The sequence below is a fragment of the Balaenoptera borealis genome, assembly GCF_965194805.1.
Source record: "Balaenoptera borealis genome assembly, chromosome: X".
Lineage (NCBI taxonomy): Eukaryota > Metazoa > Chordata > Mammalia > Artiodactyla > Balaenopteridae > Balaenoptera > Balaenoptera borealis.
In genome coordinates, this window is record NC_138881.1 from 58,013,601 (window position 1) to 58,023,695 (window position 10,095).

The 10,095-nt window shown below is 37.4% G+C and overlaps 1 protein-coding gene across 5 annotated transcripts in view; it reads left to right on the forward strand.

Moving 5' to 3' along the window:
• The window catches only part of EDA (ectodysplasin A), a 362,785-nt gene that overhangs the window by 278,713 nt on the left and 73,977 nt on the right, over positions 1 to 10,095 (forward strand). The window lies entirely within an intron of this gene.

Below are 10,095 nucleotides of genomic sequence, written 5' to 3' on the forward strand. Positions count from 1 at the left end.
TGTTAACTATAGTCACCATGCTATGCATTCGATCTCCAGAACTTACTCACCTGCATAACTGAATCTTTGTACCATTTGATCAACACCCCCCCACCACCATTTCCTCTACCCCGAAGCTCCTGGCAACCACCTCCTCTGTGTGTGTGTGTGTGTGTTTATCACATTTTCTTTCTTCATTCATCTGTTGATGGATACTTACATTGTTTCCATATCTTGGCTATTGTGAATAATGCTGCAATGAATATGAGAGTGCAGATATCTCTTTAAGATACTAATTTCATTTCCTTTGTATATACACCCAGAAGTTGGATTGCTGGATCATATGGCATTTCTATTTTTAATTTTTGAAGAACCTCCATTCTGTTTTGCATAATGGCTATACTGATTTACATTCCTGTCAACAATGTACAAGTGGTCCCTTTTCTCCACACCCTCATCAACACTTGTTGTCTCTTGTCCTTTGAATAATAGCCATCCTAACAGATATGAGGTGACATCTCATTGTGCTTTTTGACTTACATGTCCTTGATAATTAGTAATGTTGAGCATTTTCTCATATATCAGTTAGCTATTTGTATGTCTTCATTAGAAAACCATCTATTCAGATCCTGTGCCCATATTTTAATCAGGTATGTATGTATGTGTGTATGTATGTATGTATTTGCTATTGGGTTGTTTGAATTCCTTACATATTTTGGATACTAACCCCTTATCAGATACGTGGTTTGCAAATATTTTCTCCCATTCTATAGGTGGTGTCTTCACTCTGTTGATTGTTTCCTTTTTTGTGCAGAAGATTTTAGTGTGATGCTATCCCACTTACCTTGTTTTTGTTGCCTGTGGGTTTTTTTTAAATAAATTTATTTTATTTATTTATTTTTGGCTTCATTGGGTCTTCGTTGCTGTGTGCGGGCTTCTCATTGCAGTGGCTTCCCTTGTTGCGGAGCACAGGCTCTAGGTGCATGGGCTTCAGTAGTTGTAGCATGCGGGCTCAGTAGTTGTGCCTCACAGGCTCTAGAGTGCAGGTTCAGTAGTTGTGGCGCATGGGCTTAGTTGCTCCACAGCATGTGGGATCTTCCCAGAATAGGGCTTGCACCCTTGTCCCCTGCATTGGCAGGTGGATTCTTAACCACTGTGCCACTAGGGAAGCCCTGCCTGTGGTTTTGAGGTCATATCCAAAAAATTATTGCCCAGAGCAATGTCAAGAAGTTTTTCCCCTGTATTTTCTTCTAGTAGTTTTACAATTCCAGGTCTGTATTTAAGTCTTTAATCCAGTTTGAGGGGTTTGTTGTATACGCTATGAGATAAGGGTCCAGTTTCATTCTTCTGCATGTGATATCCAGTTTTCCCAGCACCACTTATTGAAGAGGCTGTTCTTTCTCCCTCTGTGCTCTTGGCACCCTTGTCAAAAATCAGTAGCCCATAAATGCATGGATTTATTTCCAAGCTCTCTATTCTGTTCCATTGATCTATATGCCTGCTTTTTTGCCAGGCCCATACTGTTTTGATTACTATAACTTTGTAATGTATTTTGAAATCAGTACATGTAATGCCTCCAGCTTTGTTCTTTTTGCTTAAGATTGCTTGGGCTATTTGGGGTCTTTTGTGGTTCCATATAAATTTTATGATTGTTTTTTCTATTTCTGTGGAAAATGTCATTGGATTTTTGATAGGGATTGTATGGAATCTAAAAATGGATTTGGGTAATATGGACATTTTAACAATACCAGTTCTTCTAATCCATTTTTTGTGTGTCTTTTTCAATTTCTTTCATCAGTGTTTTGCACTTTTTAATGTACAGCTATTTCACTTCCTTGGCTAAATTTATCCCTAGGTATTTCATTCTTTTTGATGCTGTTGTAAATGGGATCTTTGTCTTGATTTCTTTGTTTGGATAATTCCTTGTTAGTGTGTAGAAACACAATTGATTTTTGTATGTTGATTTTGTATCCTGCAACTTTACTGAACTCGTTTATTATTCCTAACAGGTTTTTGGTGGAGTCTAAGGTTTTCTATATATAGGAACATACCATCTGCAAACAGAATCAATTTTTCTTTTTTCTTTCCAATTTGGATGCCTTTTATTTCTTTTTCTTGCCTACTTGCTCGACTATAGGACTTCAAGTACTGTGTTGAGAATGGGCATCCTATCTTGTTCCTGATCTTAGAGGAAAGGCTTTCAACTTTTCACTGTTAAATATGATTTTAGCTGTGGGCTTGTTGTATATGGCCCTTATTAAGTTGAGATGCATTCCTTCTATACCTAATTTGTGAAGAGTTTTTTTTATCAGAAAAGATGTTGAATTTTGTCAAATGCTTTCTGCATCTTTTGAGATGATCATATGATTTTTATCTTTCATTCTGTTAATGTGATGTATCACATTTGAGAATATAAGTTGTTTCACCCATTTTTGGATATTAATCCAACTTTCTAGTAAAATTAAACATTAGAATACCTTTGATACAGTTTTGGGAATTTATCCTACATGTATAACAATACCACTACATAGGTCAAATATATAAAAGGATGTTTATTATAGCACTGTTTTAGTGGCAAAAGAGGAATAACCCTAATCTCTATGAATAAGGAAATGGTTGATTGACTAAATTGTGACATAGCCATAATATTGAATATTATACAGCTATTAAAAGGAATGAATTAGAGTTTTATAGATGGATCTGAAAGAATAGGCATATTCTTTTGCTGCAAGTTTCAGAGTAATGTGTATAATACTATCACATTTTCATTGAAAAGGGAAAGATTTTTACCGTATGACCCAGCAATCCCACTACTGGGCATATATCCTGAGAAAACCATAGGTCAGGGCTTCCCTGGTGGCGTGGTGGTTGAGAATCTGCCTGCCAATGCAGGGGACACGGGTTCGAGCCCTGGTCTGGGAAGATCCCACATGCCGCAGAGCAACTGGGCCCATGAGCCACGACTACTGAGCCTGCGTGTCTGAAGCCTGTGCTCCGCAACAAGAGAGGCCGCGATAATGAGAGGCCCGCGCACCGCGATGAAGAGTGGCCCCTGTTCGCCACAACTAGAGAAAGCCCTCGCACAGAAACGAAGACCCAACACAGCCATAAATAAATAAATAAATAAATAAGTAAAATTAAAAAAAAAAAAACCATAGGTCAAAAAGATACGTGCACCACAATGTTCATTGCAGCACTATTTACAATAGCCAGGACATTGAAGCAACCTAGATGTACATTGACAGATGAATGGATGAAGAAGATGTGGCACATATATACAATGGAATATTACTCAGCCATAAAAAGGAACGATGTTGAGTTATTTGTAATGAGGTGGATGGACCTAGAGTCTGTCATACAGAGTGAAGTAAGTCAGAAAGAGAAAAACAAATACCATATGCTAATGCACATATATGGAATCTAAAAAAAACTGGTACTGATGAACCTAGTAGTAGAGTAGGAATAAAGACACAGATGTAGAGAACAGACTTGAGGACACAGGGAGGGAGGGGAAGCTGGGACAAAGTGAGAGAGTAGCATTGAAGTATATACACTACCAAATGTAAAATGGATGGCTAGTGGGCCATCAGCAAGGAGATCAGCTCGATGCTTTGTGACGACCTAGAGGGGTGGGATAGGGAGGGTGGGAGGGAAGCTCAAAAGGGAGGGGATATGGTGATATATGTATACATATAGCTGATTCACTTTGTTGTGCAGCAGAAACTAACACAACGTTGTAAGGCAATTATATTCCAATAAAGATGTAAAAAAAGAGACAGAAAGATTTTTAAACCCTAAGAATGTTTATAACTATATAGTTATAACTATAGATATATAGATAATTATGTAGAAACAGTGGTGGGAAGCAGAGGCACCGAGTGAATTAATGATTACCTCAGTAGAAGGAGGTTGGATAGGAAAGCGAGAACTGTTTAGTGATTCTTTGTACAGTTCTGAATTGTTTGACTTGTTACAGTAAGCATGTGCTACTGTAATTTATTTTTAAAATGTAACAGGAAAAATTGTATAAAATGGGGAGAAAAATGGACTGGAAAGGGCATGAGGGAGACAAAGAAGGCAGTTAGAAGGCTGCTGCAATGATACACATAAGAGATGACGGTGGCTAGATTAACGTAGCTGCAATGGAGACTGACGTAGACAGATTTAGTTAGTAGGTAGAAAAAATTAAGACTGGTGATTTGATTGAGGGGAGAAAAAGAGGAGCCAAGGAAGCCACCCAGGTTTCTGGCAAGGTGCTGTACTATTTACTGAGATAATGATCCGAGTAGGAAAATGTGTGGTTTTAGACAGGTTAAGTGTCAGGTACCTATGGGCAATTCAAGAGGAGAAAACCTGTAAACAGTTGGAGATATGTATCTGAAGCTCAGGAAAAATATCTGGACTGGAAATATAGATATGGAGATCATTAGCTATGTTAAGACTCTCTCAGTTACAAGTGACAGATAGCTGGCCTAAACTGGATTAAGGGTTTTTTTGGTGTTTTGTTTTGTTTTGTTTTAAAGAGGGCATAGGATTTATTGGCCCATTTCTAACTATAAAGTCTCTGACAAAGTTGGCTTAAAACATGGCTGAATCTTGGAGCTCAAATGATGTCATCAGGACTTTTTCAGTTCTGCTTCCCTTTATATTGGCCTTATTCTTCAGGCAGGTTCTCCCTATAGGTGGCAGAAATAGCTACTAGCAGCTCTAGGCTTACATTTTACCAATTTAGCAAGCCTAATGGAAGAAGTGTGTCTCGTCCATCCACTGAATTCAGTAAGAAGTTTGTTGTTGGCAACACTGGTCAGGGCAGTTTGAGTAAAGTAATAGGGACAGAAGGACTGAGAATCAAGTCACAAGAGTAAGTAGAAAATAACAAATATAAATGAAAGGGAGGGAGAGAATAGCTAGAGATTCATTAACCATCTACTATGTGCAAGGCACTGTATTATATTACACCCAGGGATACACAAATGGGTAAGATAAGGTTCCTCAGTCCTGGAAGCACATTGTTTTCATAAGAGAGAATCTTATAAATACTTTCCAGAGGTGGTAAGTACTTATATGGAGGTGTGATAAGATTACAGTGGAAGCACAGAGGAAGGGGCCACAGAATGGCCAAATATATTAAATACATCTCCAAGGAGAAGTGCACAATGGCTGGCACATACTAGGCATGTATATATGAATGAATGAAGTGACATTTGAATTGGATTTTGGAGGATGAATGAGACTTTGATGAAGAAAAGTAGAAGGTACATTTCTGACAAAGGAAACAGCAAGTGCAAAGCTAACCAATCCCCTAGGATTTTTGGCTCTCCTCTTGGCTTAGGAAACCTGATATGTAACATAGGAGACTTGAAGAAAGGACTGAGGGAAGCCAGAACCTTTGGGCAGAGAAAGTGTGACTAGAGCCCAGAACCACCTCAGGGCTTTCCAATGCTCACTCAAGCATTTGATCAATGGTATTTTTATCCCAAATTACTTTGGCATCTTATCCATCTCACTACATCTCTCCCCTACCCCCCATACACTTGAGAAGTAAATATTAGCAAGGCAAATATAATTCTTCCTTGTTTACTAAAGGTAACGACATGTATGATTGTTCTTAACTTTGGTAGCAGTTTTAATTTTCCTGATCTTCTACTTACTAATCTCTGGTGCAAAGTAGCACCATTTAGACCCTCAGTGTAATTTAGAAACAGTGACTGATCCTACTGTCTTTCTTGTTGAGGACTTCAAACTGACTGAGAAGACATAGATCCTATGCCATTAACATGTTCAGAAATCTAGTGAAAGCTATTTTTGAAATGGTGAAGTACCAAGGATGCTTTGCTGTGGGCTTATGAATCTTAGCTGCATTTTACCACTGCTTCCAGTATACACCCCCTTTAATGAACTTAGTACTGTGGTGCATTAGGTCAGTTGCTTAGGGTCTAGCCTCACTGCAGTTCTATATACCCCAACTCGGGAGTCTAACCAATTTGTGCTATTTGTCAAGTGGTGTACTAGGAAGAAGGTGACTTTGTGCAGATCTATTCTCCCTATAGCAAAACAACTCATGGGCCTGGCCTGCTGCCAGAAAGTTAGTAGTGTCATCTTTATAAATGAAATTCAGCTCATCATTATCTTACATTATGCCAGAAGAGCGGGAAGAAGATTGACTTGGTAATTCACTATGTTTTGATCCTAATCTGTTTAGAAATATGATTTCTTAAAAAGGAAGTGGAAAAAGAATGTGTTTCTCATGATAGCTTCATGGTATCTGCTGAGAGGATGTTCAGTTATTGTAAATACAGCAATTTGATTCTCTCCTCGAATTTCAGATATGTTTCATCACTTTTTAAAAAAAAACTACGCTGAAATGATCAAATTTTAAAGTATGAATTGCATGCTTCCAAAGATGAAATTTTATATTTCAGGTCACACATTAAAATCTCTATTTTGTTCAAAAGAAGCAACAAATTTCTTACTGGAGTCATAAAGTCATTGATCCATATGGCACATTATCTTTACAAGTCATCTCCAAAGCTCTTTAAAAGCACATGTTTACATTGTCACCTATTTAAAGGAGAAGGGTGTATATTTGTGGTACAAATATTTTATCTCAGAGGTTGTTTTCAAGTTTCAGTTCAGCAGTTTGAATATAATCTATTCTTCCTACCCCCTAGCATAGTATGCAAAATCCAGAAGCTATCAGAAACAAAACCCAAACGTAGTACAGTAAAGCTCCAGGTGCCTGGAAGAAATCATACATACAAGAAAGAAAAACTCTGTTGATATCAAGATGCAACCTTTCTGACCCTTGGTTTCTCTCTCTCAGATAGCTTGGGGTAAGGAAAGAGCATAGAATTTAAAGCCACATAGACCTGATTTAAATTTAAAATCACGGAGACCTAATTTCAAATTCTAGCTCTACTACTTTTAGCTTTGTGGCCTTGGTCAAGTCATATAACCTAAGTTTTCTCATGACCTAAATATAAAATATTAAAGGAAGTAATAATACTTCCTTTAATGCTAAAAGGACTAGAGATAAAGTAAAATGCCTAACTCATTGCTGGCACTTACAGATGCTCAATAGTTAGTAATTATTAGTATCAACTATAAAATGAGAATAGTACTAATCCATCTATTTCTCAGGTTTTGGGTAGAAAAATGAGAATGCTTTTTCTCAAATATCACAATCTCTTACCACTTTTATAGTTGAGAAAAGAAGCTATCCTGTTTATTTCACAGGATTGTGATGATCAAAGAGATAATACATGCTAAAGCACTTAGAAAAATATAAAGCTGTGTTAAAGATTCAGGTAGAGTACTTGTTTTAAATAAGGTTTGTCTTAAGAGTTCTCTTTTTCTTCTCCCACCAATGAATTAAGAATTAAAGAATTAAAAATTGGATATCATAAGCTGCTATTACTACTGATAGTTTAAGTTTCATCTGCTTTTGTCCATCTTGGAGAAATATACACAATGTGAATTTAGTAAACAAAATATAATTATTCTCAATATATCCTGATAAGTCAGAACTCTTTTATTTAGCAACCTCCAAAATCCAGAACACAACCTAAAACCCCAAAAGGAGAGAGAATGAAACCCAATGATCTGGGAACAAAATCTCAATCCACTGAGGCCTCTTACTCTACACCTGTGAGAGAAGGGTGGCAACAACCTCACTAAGCCTTTTGGTTTAGTGTTGTATATAAAATAAAGGTTACTTACTGATGTACTGAGTTTAGTTGTCTGATGACCAATGAGAATGGGAAAAGAGGTCTACCAGATGTGGGAAAACTGATACCCTAAGAAGGCACAGTTAGCAGCATAAAGAAAATAAGAATTCTAAAAACAGAATAACCAGAAAAGTGAAGTCACTTGGGACTATTAATGTAAGGGTTCAAACTTCCCTGTATGCCTTGGTAAGACACTGAGCACTTCACTGTATGGTCCAGTAGGGGATTTTCATAGTGATGCTTATCCTGTAATAGACAACTCTATCTAACATGACAAGACAGGGAAGTCTCAAAGTATATTAGAAAGATTTCTGCCAGATCTCAAAGTTTGCTGTCAGTGGAGTAAGCTTTAGTTACCCAGAAAACTCACTTCTGTGGAACCTCTTATGTGGTGCCAAGTAAGTGAGATGTTCACTGTGCATGAAGTTGCCAAGTGAGGACTGTACAGCATTGTAATTGAAAAGAAATCTGAAGGACAGTATTCAACCACCTCTACTAGCAGCCATCTTAAAGATTATATGTTCTAAAATATTTCATACGAGTTTTAAAAATCTTGAATAACAACCAAATATGCTAAACATAAAAAAATGAACCAAGGCATAATTTAATAATTCCTGATGCAAGATATACATCAGAATCTTAGGACCTTAAGCATATCATTTATGAATATCAATTATTGGTCAAAACAACATGTAAATGTTAATGATTGGACTGAAACTGATCTGGACTGACGTCCTGAGCTCTGCACTTGCTAGTCCTCTAACTTGTAGCAAGTCAGCCTCCATGTCATTACACAGGATTGCTGTAAGGGTCAAACAAAATGATGTATATGCAGTTATTATATAAACTATACAGTGATGTACAGATATGAATTGTTACTTCTCATAAAAGTTGAACACATAAAACAACATAGTTTATAAGAGACTATTGGTTTGGGGATTTCAAAGAAATAGGGAATTCCAAGAAGACGAAAGGTCTACTTATGCTTAGTGTATCATATAACATTGGCATGGTGGCAACCATAGCAGCAATGTAAGTGGTCTTACCTTTTTCACCAGATCTTGCTGGTTACAGCCTCTTGATTTTACTAAATCAATCCCCTTCCTGGACTACCTTCTTACTTCCTTGCTTCTAATCCTTATCCATCCTTTCAGGATCCAGTTCTAAAGTTTCATGGCTTTAATGAACCTCCAGCCAGATAGCTTTATCTTCTTAGTTTACATTCTTCCAGGTACATGCTTGAAACACATACATTTTCTAGATCTCTTTCATGTACTTCTCTCATCTTCCCAGCTAGATGATAAGTCACAAGAGGTTAGGGATTCCTTCTACCTCAGCATGGCAACTAGCTAGGACAAGCAAACAGTCAAGTAGTTAATGAATGTTTGCAGATTGAAAGAAAACATACTACAGGTCCATGCTAAAGCGTTCCCCTCTTTGAATCGAGAAAACTGCATTAGAAAGATCTTAAGAGACAGGCAGTGGACAATGCACATGTCTGTGAAGCCACAGGAGTTGTATATAATAACAAATACTTGGTAAGTCATTGAGAGATTGAGGGAAGGAGTTGTTATAAAAATTTGTTTACATTGCCCAGAATTGCCCTTTGAAGAAGCTGTTTGTGCAGGAATAGAACTGGGAAGGACCCACAAGTTGCTCTCTCATGAACAATGTTCCATTCTCAAAGTTAAACAAAAATGAAAAAATAAAAATTACATTGTATATATTTATTATTTCACCTTTCATTCACCAAATTAGATTACTTCTCTGACTGCTATGGTATATAGTGTGGCAGATCTTGACCTTTTATCAGCGTAATTCAGAGCTTGAATAGACATGCGAGACTCCCTTCCTGGGGTCACTGGAGTTCTATGCATTTTTCTAGCATGCTGGCTATAACTAGGTTCCTTTCTTTCCTGCTCAAGAAGACCTATCAGAATGCAAATGAGAGTGGCACTATTACAGAAACACCATTAAATCTATTCCAGTTTTTATTTAAGTAAATCATTACTTCAGTACTTAGTTAGCAGCCAAGCATTAGCAACACACTTTAATACCTCAGCTGTAGATCACTGGAGCAATAAAACAGTCCTTGGTTTTGTGTTTAGGGACCTGGGTTCAAGTTGCAGGTCTGCTACTTACTTGCTATGAAACTTTGTGAACACGCATATTAATCTTTCAGCCTCAGTTCCTATAAAGTGGCATAACGGTAATACCTACTTCACTGGGTTACTGTGAGGATTAAATATAGTGTGATTTGAAAAGCGCTTTTCAAAATGCAAAGCCCCGGGCAAATCTGAGTTCTGTATCCCCATATGCACCTGTGTAATTCCCCCTTTCTTCATCACCAGGCCCTTGGCTCAGGCCTTAAAGTTCCTACTGCTGTTTC